Source organism: Tamandua tetradactyla, chromosome 8 (genome assembly GCF_023851605.1).
Source record: "Tamandua tetradactyla isolate mTamTet1 chromosome 8, mTamTet1.pri, whole genome shotgun sequence".
NCBI classification, from domain to species: domain Eukaryota; kingdom Metazoa; phylum Chordata; class Mammalia; order Pilosa; family Myrmecophagidae; genus Tamandua; species Tamandua tetradactyla.
In genome coordinates, this window is record NC_135334.1 from 117,209,806 (window position 1) to 117,226,389 (window position 16,584).

The window sequence follows — 16,584 nt, forward strand, 5'->3', positions numbered from 1 at the left end:
TATATCAAAATATAGCTCTCTTTTATGTGTGGTTTTCATATAAAGAGAAGAGTATGGTATTTGTAGTCTGAGAGTGGATGATTGTGGCTTCAAAGCTCAAAGGTAATATAGAGTTCAAAACACCTACCCTCCACCCTGCCTATCTATCATCCAGTCTTGATAAGAAAATCAAGAGTTGCATTAAAGGCTTCAGCATAATGCTTAAATACTATACTACTGTACTGATGCATACATAGGTATGACTTTTCTCATCTCTGTTCCATGTGGCAGCAGGGCTGTCATTGGGCCCCATTCTAACAAGGGGCCAACTTTTATGACTCTAACTACGTGTGCATTTTGCCATGTGATGCTGCTGATTCTCCCATATATATATAGCAGGGAAAAGGGTGGATAAAGGGACTTCCCCATGATTTCTAGAGCCCTGAAGACACTGACATTCTCACAGGATTCAAGTGTTACCATCAATAAATGCTATCATCTCTTGCACATTTGTCTAGTCCCTTTTCAAACCATAGTTGCTATGACCCATTTAATACGATTATTTCCGCAAGTGTATTTTTTCACCATTTGACTGTAAATACTTATAATTTATAATGAAAGCCAAAGCAAAGACACTAATGGAAGACAGAATCTTTGCAAATTATATCTCAACAGATAATAAATTTAATAGAGAACCATAAGACCTAAATTATCAACCATAGGAAAAGGGAATGTCTTATCTTCAAATATTATTTTAGTGAGTATAAATGAATAAGGGGCGTTTTTTTTATTACATCTATGTCACCAGCATTCAAATCTCAACTGGACTTTTGACATATACATACAGTCAAAAGCTGAATTATTATATTTATAATGACAATATCACATCTGGCATCTTCAATCAGAAGCCTAAAATATAATCATAAATAACATTGAATAGCAAATGTGTTATTTTATTGATTTCAGAAAAGGGACTGAAGTCAGTGTTTTTCTTTCGTTTCTACAGTCCATTGTCTTTTTATAATATGTTTTTTGAAAGAAAATCTAAGTTCAAATATGTTTTTGTTTCTGCAATTAGATGTTCAAATCCCACTGACCTAGAAAAGAATCAAAATAAGGTGTGCAAGAAATGATTGTCAAATCCAACAATTGCTTTGACTAAAATATCTGGATGAGGAAAATTACGACCATTTGTTTTTCATTCAAATATCTACTTATTTGTTGAGAGGCAAAATAATATTACAATCATCTGCATCCATTATTGAGTCATACTGCTTTAGTTCAAACCAGGCTCTTTCAATCACTGACATTGTCACTTTGAGCCAGCTACTCCCTGACCTGTTTTCTCATCTGTAAAAGGGGATAATAATGGTATTTTAACTAAAAGCGTCATTGTCACAACTGAGGGAAGCATGAAAAGGCAAAAGCACCATTTCTGACAAATGATAAATACACAATTAATGTTAATTATTATTTTTCACCTGTCCAGCAAACATTCTGTGAGTGTCAGCTGCTATATATTCTGCTGTGAAACATGCACATGAAATAATCACCTTCTGTCCCTGGTGGCTACTAATCTAGAAGGGGCTGGGGCTGTAAGTAGGAAAATTAGCTCCATGCACTCCCTGCCCAAGGGAAGGGAATTGACTGGAGACTTCAGTCTGGGTTCTTTTCAAAGCAGGAACCTCTCTAAATACAGTGGACTGTCTAAATGCCTGGGCTCAGATCCTGGTTCTTTTATTTAGCAATTACATGAACTTGGGCAAGTTATACACACTTTCTTCCTCAGTGATTCTTTATTTGTAAAATGAGAATCATAACTGCATCTATCTTACAGTGTTGGTATGAAGATTAAGTTAGTTAGTACCTTGAGAGCACTCTCAAGAGTAGGTAGTAGAGGTGTGAGGGTAGTTCAGTGGTAGAATTCTCACCGGCCATGCGGGAGACCTGGGTTTGATTCCCAGTCCTTGCACTTTCCCCCACCTCACACCCCACCCCCAAAAAATAAGCAAAAACAAAACAAAACAAAAAACAACCAAACAAACAAAAAACGCAACAAATGGTGCTGCAATAGCAGGATACTCACATGGAAAAAATAATGAGTGGTGACCCTGCCACACAGCATACCAAAAAAAAAATGTAGGTAGCATATTATTATTATTGGTAGAAATAGTAATAGTCGGTGGTAGTGGTAACAGTAGCAATGAAGTCCCCATTATCCAATAATTTAGTGAATCAGCTGTCTTAAAAAATAGGAATGCAATATTGCCTTTGCGTTGTTATTGTTTTATGTATTTATTTATCTTGTTTTATTTGGGCTAAAAGCCATTTAGGTAAGATTATTTCATTAGAATGTTAAGTCCTCGCTTGGGGTAAGGAATCCTACTGTGGATTTCTGATTCTGGCCACAGAGCAGGCAGATAACCAAGCATACCTCTCATAACAAAACAGATAGAAATGTTGGTTATAAATTGAAAAACAGAAATGATGAAAACAACAAATACACAGGTTTGAAGAGAACCCAAATGGGGATGGGGCAGGTGGAAGAGATAGGCAATGAAGCCAGTGGGGTCAGCTCAGGAGCTAAATTAACACATTTCCAAACAGAGACAGGAAAAAGGCAATAGCAGTAGAGGAAAGCTCTAAAAATCCTAAAGTTACACAACTGAAAGAGGTAACATTTCTGAATCTGAAGGCTGCTAACATGATCTCTGAATATATAAAAATAAAGATGACAGAAATAAAAGGAGAAATACCTAATCCCATAATCATTGTGGAAGATTCTAACATACCTCTCTCTCAGTCATTGACAGTAAACGTCAGGATGATGGCAGAAATTAAGGAAAATAGCAACAACAAGTGTAAGGGAATCATAGAGATTCTGAGCAAAACTAAACCTAGTTTCAATTCCCTTGATTTTGTCTGATCAAAATTATAAAGGTTGTAGAAAATTTAAATCCAATGAATGAACCTGACCTAATGGATATATAGGGAGAACACAAGTCAATTGTCATGCATCAATAAGAGAGATTAGAACTGATTTATGAAATACTTAGAACTGATATATCTCAACACTTGAGGGATGCAACGACAAGAGTGTATTTGAGAACAAATTAAGCTTTAAATGTGTATATTATAAAAGAGAAAATATAGTGTATCACAAAATAGTGGGCTCTGTGCTTGACTAAAGAAGCTCGATTTAAAAAAGAAGAGAGGACATGAATACAGCCAAAGAGGTTGGGAAGAATGTAAAAATTAAAGCAAACAACAACAACAATGAAGAGAACACAGATTTTTTTTCAGCAAAATTGCAGCTGGTACCATGAAAAGACAAATAATGGCAAGGAACCATTTAATATAATTAAAAAAAAAACAGTATTTGGAATGAAAACAGGCAATAATTAGAGCCAAAACTGATATTTAAACATTGTAGTAGGATACTAGGAACAATTCTACACCAAAATATTAGAAAGTTTGGCGAAAGAGAACTCTTAAAACAAATATGGTATATGGAAACTGTGTTTCATGAGTGATTTTTCTATAAGCCTACAACTTCTCTAATAAAATAAAAATTAAAAATTATATAAAATACCCAAACTGACTAAAATATATCATAAAACTGAGTATATTAACACCACTTAAAGAGTTTGAGTCAGTATTAAGCAATCTACTCCCCAGTCAACACTCCCACCTCACTACCCTATTCCTGTATTTCCCCCTCAAACCAAGCAAACACCAGGTCTAGTGATTTTATAGGCAAATTATTTAAACCCTCAAGTAACAAAGAATGGACAAAACCAGGAAACTATGTCAGGCAACAAAACTTGATTCTGGCTTTGAATATTGGTGAAGATGATGACTCTACTTGTGGTAGGGTGTTTTCAATTTGAATTAATAAGGAATCTTCAAATAAGTCATAAAAATAATATTCAGGGGCTCAAGAGTATAAGTCAATTAATGCAGATTTTTGAAGTCTTCCATTTTGTTCTGCCTGCAAAGTTGTCCAAATTTTGTGGTTTCAGCAATTCCAATAAAGTAAGGAAGCCATCAAATTACGAAGAACCCAGAGTCCTGGGTTTATTGTCTTTTATATTATTAAGGATGTGGTAGAAGGCACATCTATTGGAATACCTGTCACCTACAGTTAGATAATTCTACATTCCATTTCTTACTGTGTTGTAAGGTTTGTGGACATTTTCAGTGCAATGGGTCTAACCAAGGCCTACCGGCACTTGCTGATTTCAATGCCTATTAGTATCTCACCAAAACCAGATAAGGACTGTTTGAGAACTGAAGATGCAGAGAATAAGAACTCATTTATGCCAATGGTGAGAGTGAAAATTGTTATACCCCTTTAAATAAACCGTAAGTTGATAATATCAGGAAGTTGAAGATACCATTTCCTACAATAATTCCACTGTTAGGTATATAACAAGGAGCAGCATTTTTCATAGTGATGATTACAATCCTTTAATTGGTCACCCAGTTAATTTAGAGGATCTTTACCTGAAGTTTTTATCTGTAAGAAATAAGATAGAATAGAATAAAAATTATCCGAGTAAACCATATTCATATGTTTCGTGTCTCTATATATGTATTCATATGTGTACATAATATATATATATTCTATAATATTAAAAAAGAAAGCATTATTTAATATATAGGTATGTATACATGTGTGCAGAACCTGCATCTCAAGTGAGTTAAAGTAAAAAGAGTTTAAAAGTACCTTCTCCAAAGAAACTCTCCCACATAAGTACATGAAGACATTTATAGAGATGTTCACTAAAGCATTTTTTATAATCATGAGAAATGGTAAACAATTGAATGCCTTCAATTAGAAAATGAATAAATAATCCATGATATAGTTAAGTGTAATAGATTTGCTAGGTTACAGTTAGAAATACTGCACAATGGATTGGATTACACAATGGGAATTGATCTTCTCATAGTTTTGGAGGCTGGAAGATGCTTCATTTTGGAGTCAGTAGCTTTCTGGCTGCCTGGCAATCCTTGGTTTCCTTGACTTTCCTGCCACATGGTGATGTCCCCTCCTTTCTTCCTGCTTTCAGCTCTTCCCCATGGCTTTCTCTCTCTGTGTCTGAATTTCATCTGTTTATAAAGGATTTCAGTAATCTGGATTATGGCTTAACCACATTCAGTTGGCCCACATACTAATTAAGATAACATCTTCAAGAGATGCTATTTACAATGGGCTCACAACCATAGGAATGCATCAAGACATGGAATATGTCTAAATTGGGTACATAATTCAACCTACCACATTGTGTAATGGAATACTATTCAGCAATAAAAATAAATGAACTAGATACTCATGTATTACCATGCAAAATTTCACAACTAGAAATAATGTTAAGCAAATTGGAAAAAATCTATAAAAATGCATGCAAATGCAAAAGCACATAAAATAATACAATATAGCTTTACAGGAACATTTATATGGTATGGAATTATAAAAGTACGTGTGATAAAGATACACACACACTTCAAGATTGTGATTACCTCTTCCCAGGTTATCTTTACCAGGTAAGGAAGGCAAGTGCTAGTTGTGGTAGTGAGGAATCAACTGTATCTACAAAATTCTATTTCTTTCCAAAGAGGAATATAAAACAAATTTGACAAAATGGAAGCTATTGGCATACCTGGGTGCTAGGTATTCAGATGTCTATGTGTTAGCAATGTCAGAAAAATACCTTTTTAATCAAATTAGGTGAACTTGCTCTAGAAACTAGTCTTTGAGAAGAGGGGAGAATGGTTCTTAATGTTATCTATACTTAAATGAACTAATGTTGCTATAGAATAATTGACATATCTCAAACTCCATTAGAAAAGCACATGATTGTTAATGGTGTGTTGGGATGGAATAATCTTAAACAAAGAAAAAAATAGATATTGAATGGAGACCCCAAGTGGAAAATTAGGAGACTTTGGAGATTTAGAAACAGATAGTAATCAGGCTAAAATTTAGAGTTGTGCAGGTTATTCCAGGCAGGTGTCAATTAAAATCAGCATCCTCCAAATATTTCAGAAATGCTAAATCCAAAATAACAAAAATAAGTAACTGTAAAAATACTAAGATTGGGAAAACACTTTAATTTAAATTGTCATCCAAGGTTTTTGCCAAATAGTTAACTATCCTTTAGGTCCAATGTTTATAAAATGAACAATTTCAGTTATTCAAAATGTGGTGATAGTCACTATAAAAATCAGACCCTAGCAGAAATTAATATTCTTAACCTACCACCATATGTTAGAGCCAGAGATTCTCTTTAATTAATTACTTAGCATTTTTACCCAGATACTTTACCTAGGTGATAAGCAGGAAATGAACAAACCATAACTGATTTTTTACATTCTATACAGAGCTCAAATAAAATGCAGAAATATTATACCAGAATTTAACTATGAATTCCATATTAAAAAAAAATAAAAAGATTTTGCTTTTACTTTTGTTTTCAATTTGAAAGGCCACTAGATTATAGAAAACCTGGGTCTTTGTCTTAGTTCTTCCACTAATTAATTAAATATATTGAACTGGTCAGCTGATGTCCTTGAACCTTACTTGTGGTGGACAAACTCTGAGGTGTAGGCTCGTCTAATCTTTTCCCTAAGGGTGTGAGTATAATCTGTGACTTGCTTCTACCCAACAAAACATGGCAAAGGTGATGGGATGGTCATTCCCATGATTATGTTACATTAGGACTTAGTGGACTCTAGTGAGAGATTCTCCAGCTGGGCACAAGAAAAGAAGTAAGCGGCCATATTGTGAGAGGCCCTTCACAGGTTTCTGTGAAAGGCCTCAAGGCAAGGACTGGCAGAGGCATCTAGGAGCTAGAAGGGCCCCTGACTGACAGCCAGGGAGAAAAAGAGAACCTCAGTTCCTAGGACCTCAAGGAACTGAATTCTACCAACAACCACAAGAGCTCTGAAGAAGACCTCACACTTCAGAAAGGAACAGTCCGACTGTCTCTGTGTTTGCAGCCTTTATAGACCCTGAGTCACACTGTGCCTGGACTCCTGACTCACAAGACTATGAGATAATAAATATGTAGGGGACAGTCCCAGTATAGCCTGATGCCTTTCCCTAGGACACACAAATACAAACTGCCTGGTAGGACTAAACACAATCCCAGAAGATAAAGGGGCTGGTGGTATAACCCTACCCCTATTGTCCCAAGCATGTGTAAAAATTCACTGGAGATGTGGAACTCTGGTAGGCATGCTTTAGGACACCTAGCTCACACCCTGGTGATGTCTCTCTTCCTGAAAGGGAATTCCTCCACCACCATACACAAAAACAAGGGAGGGGTGCTGCTCATAGAGCATCTTCCTGTGTAGGCCATGGTTTGAGGCTCTCTCTATGAAGAACTAATACCCACTAGTGGAGCTGATCTTGCCCTGTCTCTTCTCTATGCTTATAAAACATGTTTCCGTCCAGTTCTGGGTGTTCTTTTGGTGACCTGGACACCCGAATTGGAGAGGGTTGACATATCTTTAGTCATTTCTCCTTCTGACCGACAATCAATATATGTTCTTTTAAGCGGCTCAGTTGGGGTGATTTCTTATGCAGCAATAGACTACTAGAACAATTCCCCATCTGTGATTAATCCTGAATGCGGATTCATCACAATAACCCAAGTACATTTAAAAATATATATACCCAGATCTGGACTCTTCCAAAAATTAAGTTATCAGAATTTTGAGAGGTGAGACTATGATAAAGTCATTTTTTAAAGATTCCCAGGTGATTCTGATGACATTGATCTGATCTCTATAGTCCTTTCTAGTTATAAATATGCTTATAAATGATATTTGGCACTTAGTTCTCATTTCCTTGTAAAGTAAATCACACATTATATTTATTGTGGCTTCAGAGACCAATTTTTCTTTTTTTTTTTTTTGCATGGGCAGGTACTAGGAATCAAAGCTGGGTCTCCGGCATGGCAGATGAGAACTCTGCCTGCTGAGCCACTGTGACCTGCCCTAGGTCTTTTTTAAAATGCAATTTTATTGAGATATATTCACATAGCACAGAAACCATCCAATATATGCAATCACTGGTTCACAGTATCATCACGTAATTGTGCATACAGCCTCATGATCAAATTCAGAACATTTTCATTACTCCAGAACACAAATTAAAAATAAAAAATCCTCCCATCTCCTTATCCCCCCATGTTTTAGATCTGTTGTGATATTTTTGGTATTGCTGCTGAAAGAATATTAAAATATTACTGTTATCTACAGTCCATAGTTGGTAATAGGTACATTTCTTCTCCATATACCCCTCTTTTAATAATTCGTTATAATAATGTCATACATCTGCTTTAGTTCAGGAAAGAACTTTTTTTAAAATTTGCATGATTAATCATGGGCATTGCCTACCACAAGATTCACTGTGTTTCACATTTCCATGTTTTAACCTCCAACTTTCCTTCTGGTGATACACATGACTCTAAACTACCCTTTCCACTGCATTTGTACACCATTCTGCTATGTTAATTATTCTCACACTAATGTATTATTTTCACACAGTCTATTGACTGTATACTTTTTTATTTTTAATATTTTCGTTGCTAAACAATATTTAAACAGAAGCATTCTTAACATACAAACATTCCATACATGGTATACAATCAGTGGCTCACAATATCATCACTGTGATCATTTCTTAGAACATTTGCATCACTCCAGAAAAAGAAATAAAAAGAAAAAAGAAAAAAACTCATACATACCATACCCCTGATCCCTCACTCTCATTGGCCAATAATATTTCCATCTCCCTAATTTATTTTAACATTTGTTCTCCTTATTAATTATTTTAATCCATATTTTTTTACTTATCTGTCCATACCATAGATAAAAGGAGCATCAGACACAAGATTTTCACAATCACACAGTCACATTGCAAAAGCTATAACATTATACAATCATCTTCAAGAAACATGGCTACTGGAACACAGCTCTACAGTTTCAGTCATTTCCTTCTAGTCTCTCTAATATAACTTAAACCAAAAAGGGGATATCTATAAAATGCATAAGAATAACCTTGAAATCTCTCAGCCACTAAAACTATATTTTAATATCATTATCTGTGCAAAATGCTGTTGCTCACCATTAGGTAATGAGAAAAGAAAATATGGGTAAGAAAAGGAGAAACCATGCTTTGGAGGACTCTCAGTCATAAATTAAGAGTTCTGTTTTACTTATATTTAAAAAATCATGACCCAATGGAATACAGGCTAGAGAGTTTTTTCTCTATTTCATTTACTATTAATTTATATTTTTCCCAAAGCTAAGATTCTGTGGAGAAAGGTTGTAAAATCCGTGGCGCAAAATGAATTGATTTTCAGTTTTTGTTTTCAAGGAAGAAGTATACCAGGAGCAGATAGAGCATCAGATGGTAACGTTTAAGGACAAGCTTCTTAGTTTTGACCCTTGGTTCAATGGGCTTAACCTCCATACTCCTGGCTCAAGCCCCTGTGGTCATTGTGCTTTAAAAGCAAATATAAATCCTGCATAGATGGTGAGCTCTGAGTTGCTCTCTGTTCTAATGGGGTCAAACCACTTTCTTGACAGATTTTCTTTAGGCCAATTTATTGTATTGCTGAAAAAAATGAATGAATGAATGAATGAATCCATCCATTCATCCATCCTTCTGCTTTCTTCTAATAACCATCCCCAAGCAGAATTCACAAAAGCCATTAATCAGGTTTTGGTCTTGAATGAGGTTTTAAGAGTTCAGGAAGTAGACTGCTAGAAACGCAAGAGTTTTCTTTTTATTAAAGCAACAATAAAGCTAAAATGTGATAAGAGCCAAAGCAAATGTTTTGCAGTCTCATTCTCACAGTAAGATAATTCTTGGAGACCTATATTTCCTTGCTTTCAGATTTCAAGCCAATGGGTCAGTATTGGGAACCTTTCAAGGCAGCTGACTTTTCAAATGAAGAGCCTGGAGAGTGCTGCTCTTTGTTTTCCTCTTTTGAATTACCCCTCTTCCCCCAAGCCTTATTGTTGCTGCTGTTCTTTTATGGCTCCTTTGGAGCAAAGTTTGAGCTTTTATCAGCACCGGGGTGCCTTCCAATCAACAAGACCCTTTAACAAGCTTCAATCAAGTCCCAAGGGTGCTCTTAACACCTTCCAAAAGACTTCATGTTGGGGCCTCACATTTCAGTTTCCCACTGGGTTCTGCCATTTGGCACTTTTACAAAGGAATCCTTCATCCCAATTTATGTTCTGCTCTGTATATGTTTGTGTTCAATCTAAATCTCTGCTGGATGAACTCACATTTATACCTAACTATGACAAGGAATCAAGGGTCTCACCCCATGATGCTTTCACTTAACAGTGAACTAATTACAGAACAGTGGAGATGACATCTCTTCTCTTATACTGTAGCCATTACCTTTACCAACCTCCCACATCATATTCTTATTGCTACTATAAAATTTACTGCCCTTGATAATAGCTATATATTTTTTGCTAAGAAGAATATTTTTCCAGACTTCTACTTTCATCACCAAAAGTGATGAAAGGTCTTACTTTCACCAAGAGTGATGAAAGTAGATGAACAGTAAGAGCTTTGTTTTATTTTTTTTTTCTCCAGGAACAGTTTTCCCCTCTAGAAAATAATAATTCCTTTAAAGCCACACAAGATATTTTATACATCTAAAGAACAGAGGACAATGCACTGAATTGAGAGGTGAAATCTGGGGTGCACTGTAACCTTTACTAGAAAAGAGATTCCTTTTTACATTTCAACATACCTTAGCCCATAATAAAAATTTTCGTCTTGATAAAAAATTTCTCCACTTCTTGGAAACTTGGATTCCCTATAAGTGGCCTAACTGGAATAGGGTAAATCTCTAAGACTACATTTAGACTTCCCGTCCTAAACATGCCCTCACGCAAATATTGAATATCAGAGGGAAGAATGTGTTTCTGAAAAGAATCACACTTGCATCCTCACTAAAATGTAAAGCTTGCAGGTAATTTGACCAATTATTTTTGTTCTAGAAAATAATGTCAGTCTTGCTTAAGAAAAAAACAAAATGATAAAGGTACATTGGACATAGAACCATCAGCAGCAAAACTGCAGGATATGGAGAAAGCTAAGTCCTTTTGTTCATAAGTTAGCTTCAGTATCTTGACAAGAATTCAAAACTAGAACTGTCCCAACTACAGATCTTCTCCAGATACAATGAATTTACTCAATATGTTTCAGCTATGAATTGCTAAAATTATTCTTAGAGTTCTTATAGCTGTGAGAACAAGCTAACATCACACACTGCAAGAGCAAACTAACCTTGCTCTTTGTTAGTAGACCAAAATCTCAGGCAGATCATGTTTTCCTGAACAACAACAACAACAAAAATAGCCTGTAGTGGCCAGGATTAGTAACACTTAAAAGGGTCCATAGGTACTCTGACTTTTTACCTGTAGGCTGCTTGCTGGGTTTTATACAATTCACTTTAAATTCGAGCCTCCGAAATAGCCTTGGTTTAGTGGGGACACAGATAAAAATACTATCAATGAACCCCTTAGGAAATAAGGGTCGAAACATTACCTAAGATTACTCTTTAGAAACAGAAACATATTATGTGTGTAATACATATAGCATCTCCCACCTGGACAAAAATTGACCTCACCCCTGCCCTCCTCCTCAGACATACCCTCCTCAACATCCTGGAGACACATGAGCTATAACCTTGAGTGCAGCTCAAACAAGCACATGTTGCTTTGAGAAAGGAATACATGTCACAATATTTTCCCAGTATTTGCACACAGGGCCCTGGCACTTAGCCACCTTGGTTCCTCAGCCCTATATAACCAATAGAATTGTTGTCCTGATGCTAGATGACAGCAGACATACTTGGGTGAACTTCCTGCCATCGCACTGTCCATCATGAGGTAGCTGTGACTCTCTGTAAGTAACTTTTCCTAATAAATGTCTTTGGGCTGATGATCCTAATGTTGAGTGCCTATTCAGAATTTCAGCGTCTCCATTGTAGGGTAATTTGGGCCAGTCTTGCCTGGGTCTTCCCCTCTCTTTTTTTTCAGGGTGAGTCCTGGTGCCCATTCAAGAAATAAAGACATTGTTTATGCATATAGAGTTGTACATGATCTGTTTGGCCTGCTGAAGGCCTATTTTGGAATCAAATCATCCAAGCAATTTATTATGGTGGAACATATTGCCCCTCTTAACTTTAGACAAAATTCTGGAAGCAAATTAAAAATGGGGGAGTAAGGGAGATTTTCCTGTGCAGTCATCTGATCCTCTTTGCCTTTCCTTATGTAGCATATTTATACTCAGGCAGAGCCAACTGTAACACTGGCCATCAGGCCTGGCACTGATTATCATAGTGACAACTAATATTCATGTCTTAGTCTATAGTTTAAAAGACAACACATTTATGACTTCATTGGATGTTTATCAACCTGGAGGTAGGTCCTTATTTTTTTTTTTTTTAACAGATGTGTACACTGAGTTTCTGAAAAGTAAGTAACTTTTCTAAAACAAGAGTTAGTAAGTGATGGGGATGGTCTTCCAGGTAGATAATGGTCCTGTGACTTTCATAGCATATTCCAAACTTGCTTTTAGACATAAAGTCCCCTTCTCAAAGGATGTTTAATCACAAGTTCAATATAATCCAATATCAAGCCTGCCTGAGAGTATCTGGCACCTGCTTTGGTAAGTTATCAATAAAGTCAGACATTCTCTACCTGTCCTTTAAATTCTTTTCCCTACTGAAGTATTCTTGAAGGTAACATTCTAGCTCCCTACATGTCTAGTATGAAATTCTCTGTTGTATATTATAACTGGAGATGAAAGGATTATTAGGAAAGGAATTAATAATGATGGCTAAGATATCAGTGCTGGTTATGGACTTAGTGCATCAATTGTGTGTTCATGAAGCATAAGCCTTTTGAAGTATAAAGTCTTTCTTCCAATAAGCTGCCTCAATTCTCGGTCATCATCCATTCAGCCTGCCATAAGGCATGCCCAATATATTCCCTCTCTCTCATTAAATAGAAGACAGTTCTTCTAATTCTCTTAATTCTAGATCAGTTCTGATCACATTTGTGATACCTCGGCTAGAATGAAAAGAAACCAAAGTGCAAGTATTGCCTTGTAAAATATCTATGAAATTGACATAACCTAACTTTACTTATTAAACCCAAGATAATCTGACATTATGCCATATGTTTAAAGGGCTGCCATTTTTGTTCTTATGGAGAGTAGCTCAGTCCCAATCAATGTGCCCTCCTACTTGGGATCTGTAGGCCTTTGGGCAAGTTATTTCTCTTAGTTTCAGTCTCCTCATGTTTTGAAATAGAGGACATTGTTGTAAAGAGTGATATTCCAAATATTCAACAGGATGGCAAGGACACCGTGCAATCAGAATGGGTACTATTATTAAACAACCAGAGGGCCCCAGGTGAACAGCAGATCCATGGTGAGTATCAGCCGTGTAAGCTGAGACAGTAGACGTGGACTTGCTTTGTAACTACAAAGCCTATCCAAATTTCAGGAAAATTTAAAGATCATGATAATATATTTAAAAATTGCCATTTTAATCCATAATTGTACAACTCAGTGGCATTAATTATATTCACAATGTTTTTACAACCAATTTCCAATTTTTCATGAACCCAAACTGAAACTCTGTACCTGTGAGTTAATAAATTCCCATTTCTCTTCTCCACAGCCCCTGGTAACCTCCATTTTACTCTCTGTCCCTGTGAATTTGCCTACTCTAGTATGTTTCTAATGTTAGTTTTAAAATCCTGGGTGTTCTTGTTTACTTATGTCAATATAAGCAAGTCAGAAGCTATCCAGACACTTCAGTGCCAAAAACACTTTAAAGAGATAATGATGATGTTGGTTATGGTGAGGAACATAATAATGACTCATATATATTGAACACTTTTTCTTTCTAGACTCTGTGCTAACAGCTTTGCATACATAGCCCCCTTTATTTTCTTTACAATAATTCTAAATAATGTGGTATCATTATTGTCTCCATTTTGTACATGAGAAAACTGGATCACAATGAAGTTAAATCTTGCCCAAATTTACCCAGCTAATAACTGGCAGAGTCAGAACTCAAACCCTTGTGGGTCAAAATCAGAGTGTGAGTCCTACCCTGGAACATTATCATATGAATTCTACTGGGAAGTCAATAGTAAATGCCGAAAAGTCATAAGACACACAAGCCAGGACTTCTAACATGAGATACTTCTAAAGTGGGGTTGCTGGCAAAAGTGGGTCTATTGTTCATTTGTTGACACTCAAGCTTTATGACACCTCACTTGCATAGGCCCCAGCCAGTGCTGGATGTTGCTTAGACCTGTAGAGTGTTGTAGTTGGGGAGAAGAAGGGAGATTGCAATTAGAATTGTATATTTACAAACATTTTTATACAAACATATATTTACAAGCATATTTATACAAACATTTCTGGTGAATGGCGTGAAAAGAGCTCAGAAGAAAAGTACTTGCATCTCTAAGACTCTAGAATTTTGATGTCGTTATTTTTTTCATTTGGAATAAACACTTGCTTTTGCACCCACTTTTGTATTTCTAATTTTCTAGTTTGTTTTTCTTTTTCTTTAATGAGAGTCCCTAAAAATTTTATGAGCTTCAGGGCCCAGAAAAACTGGATCTACCTTGGTCCTGGATGTTAAGTTAGGACAAAGATAGAAAAGTAGACTCAAACCAGCACAGATCTATTCTGTCATATTCTTTGGTAAGAAAAATGCCAATCTTTAGCAGTGTTTTTGCTACTTAACTAAAGGACCACATTTTCCAGTTTTCATATAATGGTGTCGCCATATGACTAAGTTCTAGACAATGAGATATAAGTGGAATCATTGGATGGTATTACAACAACACAGCCTCAAAAGGAAGGATGATCCATTTCTTTATACTTCCTCCATTTTGCTTCCTGAAACACAACTTAGATGCCTAGAGTTTCACCTGTTATTTTTCATCATGAGGATAAAGGACTAAAATTTAGGTACGGTAGAACAGAGAACTGTAAGAAACCTGTGTTCCTGATGACTTCACGGAACATCCATAGCAAACGTAGAGTGTGAATGCTCACCCTTCTTCATGTGAAAAGATAAAAACCATTAGGTGTAAATCCACTACTGTGGGGGAGGGGAAGGATCTGCTAATCACAAATGAAACCAATTCTCACATAGTGCATTTAAATTCTTCTAAATAACCTTCCATGTCATTTCTGAATGATCATTTCTATTGTATCTTTAAGCCCAACATTGGTTTTAAAAGGCTTTAAATTTATAGATCCAATCTCATATTATATTAACAAGTATGTTATAAAACATGTCACAGTCATTCACTATTTACATATATTGATGCATCGTTCATCACAAATTATTTGTGAGTACTAAGCATGATTATAAATCACATATATAATGGTAAATCAGCATGGGTCCAGAAAATACAAATTCATTTAAATAATAAACATGCATTACAAAATCATGAAAGAAAACTCTTACCCCATCCATCAAAAAAGGTATACAAACAAATCCCAAATTTGTAATTCAATTTGCTGTTATCTATAGTTTTAGACTACTTACTTGTCTAATTTCCTACATTTAGAGAACTAAATAACTATACTATTGTTAGCTTTTTGAATTTCTTTTTAATAAGGAATCCAAAGGTTCATATTGGGGAGATTGTGTATGCATTTTATTTCCTGAAGCCTGTGGTAAGAGAAAATGGTAAGAAACAAACATTTATGATTCTTTTCTCTTATAAAACATTTTATGATCAATATTCAAGAGATATGATTTCATCTCTCCAAAGCAGTTTTATGTCAATATGCTGCCCTTTGAAGTTCATAAGGAGTAATCTTAAAAGCAATGCTGAATATGGGAGAAGGCATGAGATTATAAAGCTCTGACAACAAGTAGACTTCATTCTATATCCTTGTGCAATTTGTTTCCTATTACTAGGCCTCAGCTTACAAAATTACGAATGAATGAGCTTAACTATAATTATCTGTGATTAAATCTAAGGTCCAAAACCATGCTGTGAAATGGAAATATAATGTGAGCCACACTTGTAATTTTAAATTTTCTAATAGCCACTTTAAAGAAAATAGGTAAAAAGAGACAGGTGTAACCATTTAATGATATCTTTTATTTAACACAATATGTCCAGAATGATATCATTTCAACATATAATCAATATAAAAATAATCAATGGGGTATTTTAAATTCTTCAAAATCTGATGTGTATTGTACACTTATCAATATCTTGGTTTTAACTAGCTACATTTAAAGGGTTCAGTAATCACAAGTGACAAATTGGTTGCTGTATTGACAGTACGATTCTCATAAAATCAAGCATTAACATATTGATCTATGTAAAATCACCTACATATATATATATATATATATATATATATATATATCTGTAGTATATACATATTTAAATGGTCAGGCACCAGGAATTGAACCCAGTTTTCTGGCATGGTGGATGAGAATTCTGCCACTGAGCCACCGTTCCCCACCCAAAATCACCTATATTTTTATCTTGAGTGGGGAGGGGTAG

At 35.5% G+C, this 16,584-nt stretch overlaps 1 long non-coding RNA gene and 1 pseudogene across 1 annotated transcript in view; both read right to left on the minus strand.

Moving 5' to 3' along the window:
* The window catches only part of LOC143643761 (uncharacterized), a 313,677-nt gene that overhangs the window by 83,058 nt on the left and 214,035 nt on the right, over positions 1–16,584 (minus strand). The gene's annotated exons all lie outside the window — the stretch shown is intronic.
* Positions 1–16,584, minus strand: part of LOC143643959 (bcl-2-associated transcription factor 1-like) — a 43,163-nt pseudogene that overhangs the window by 5,077 nt on the left and 21,502 nt on the right.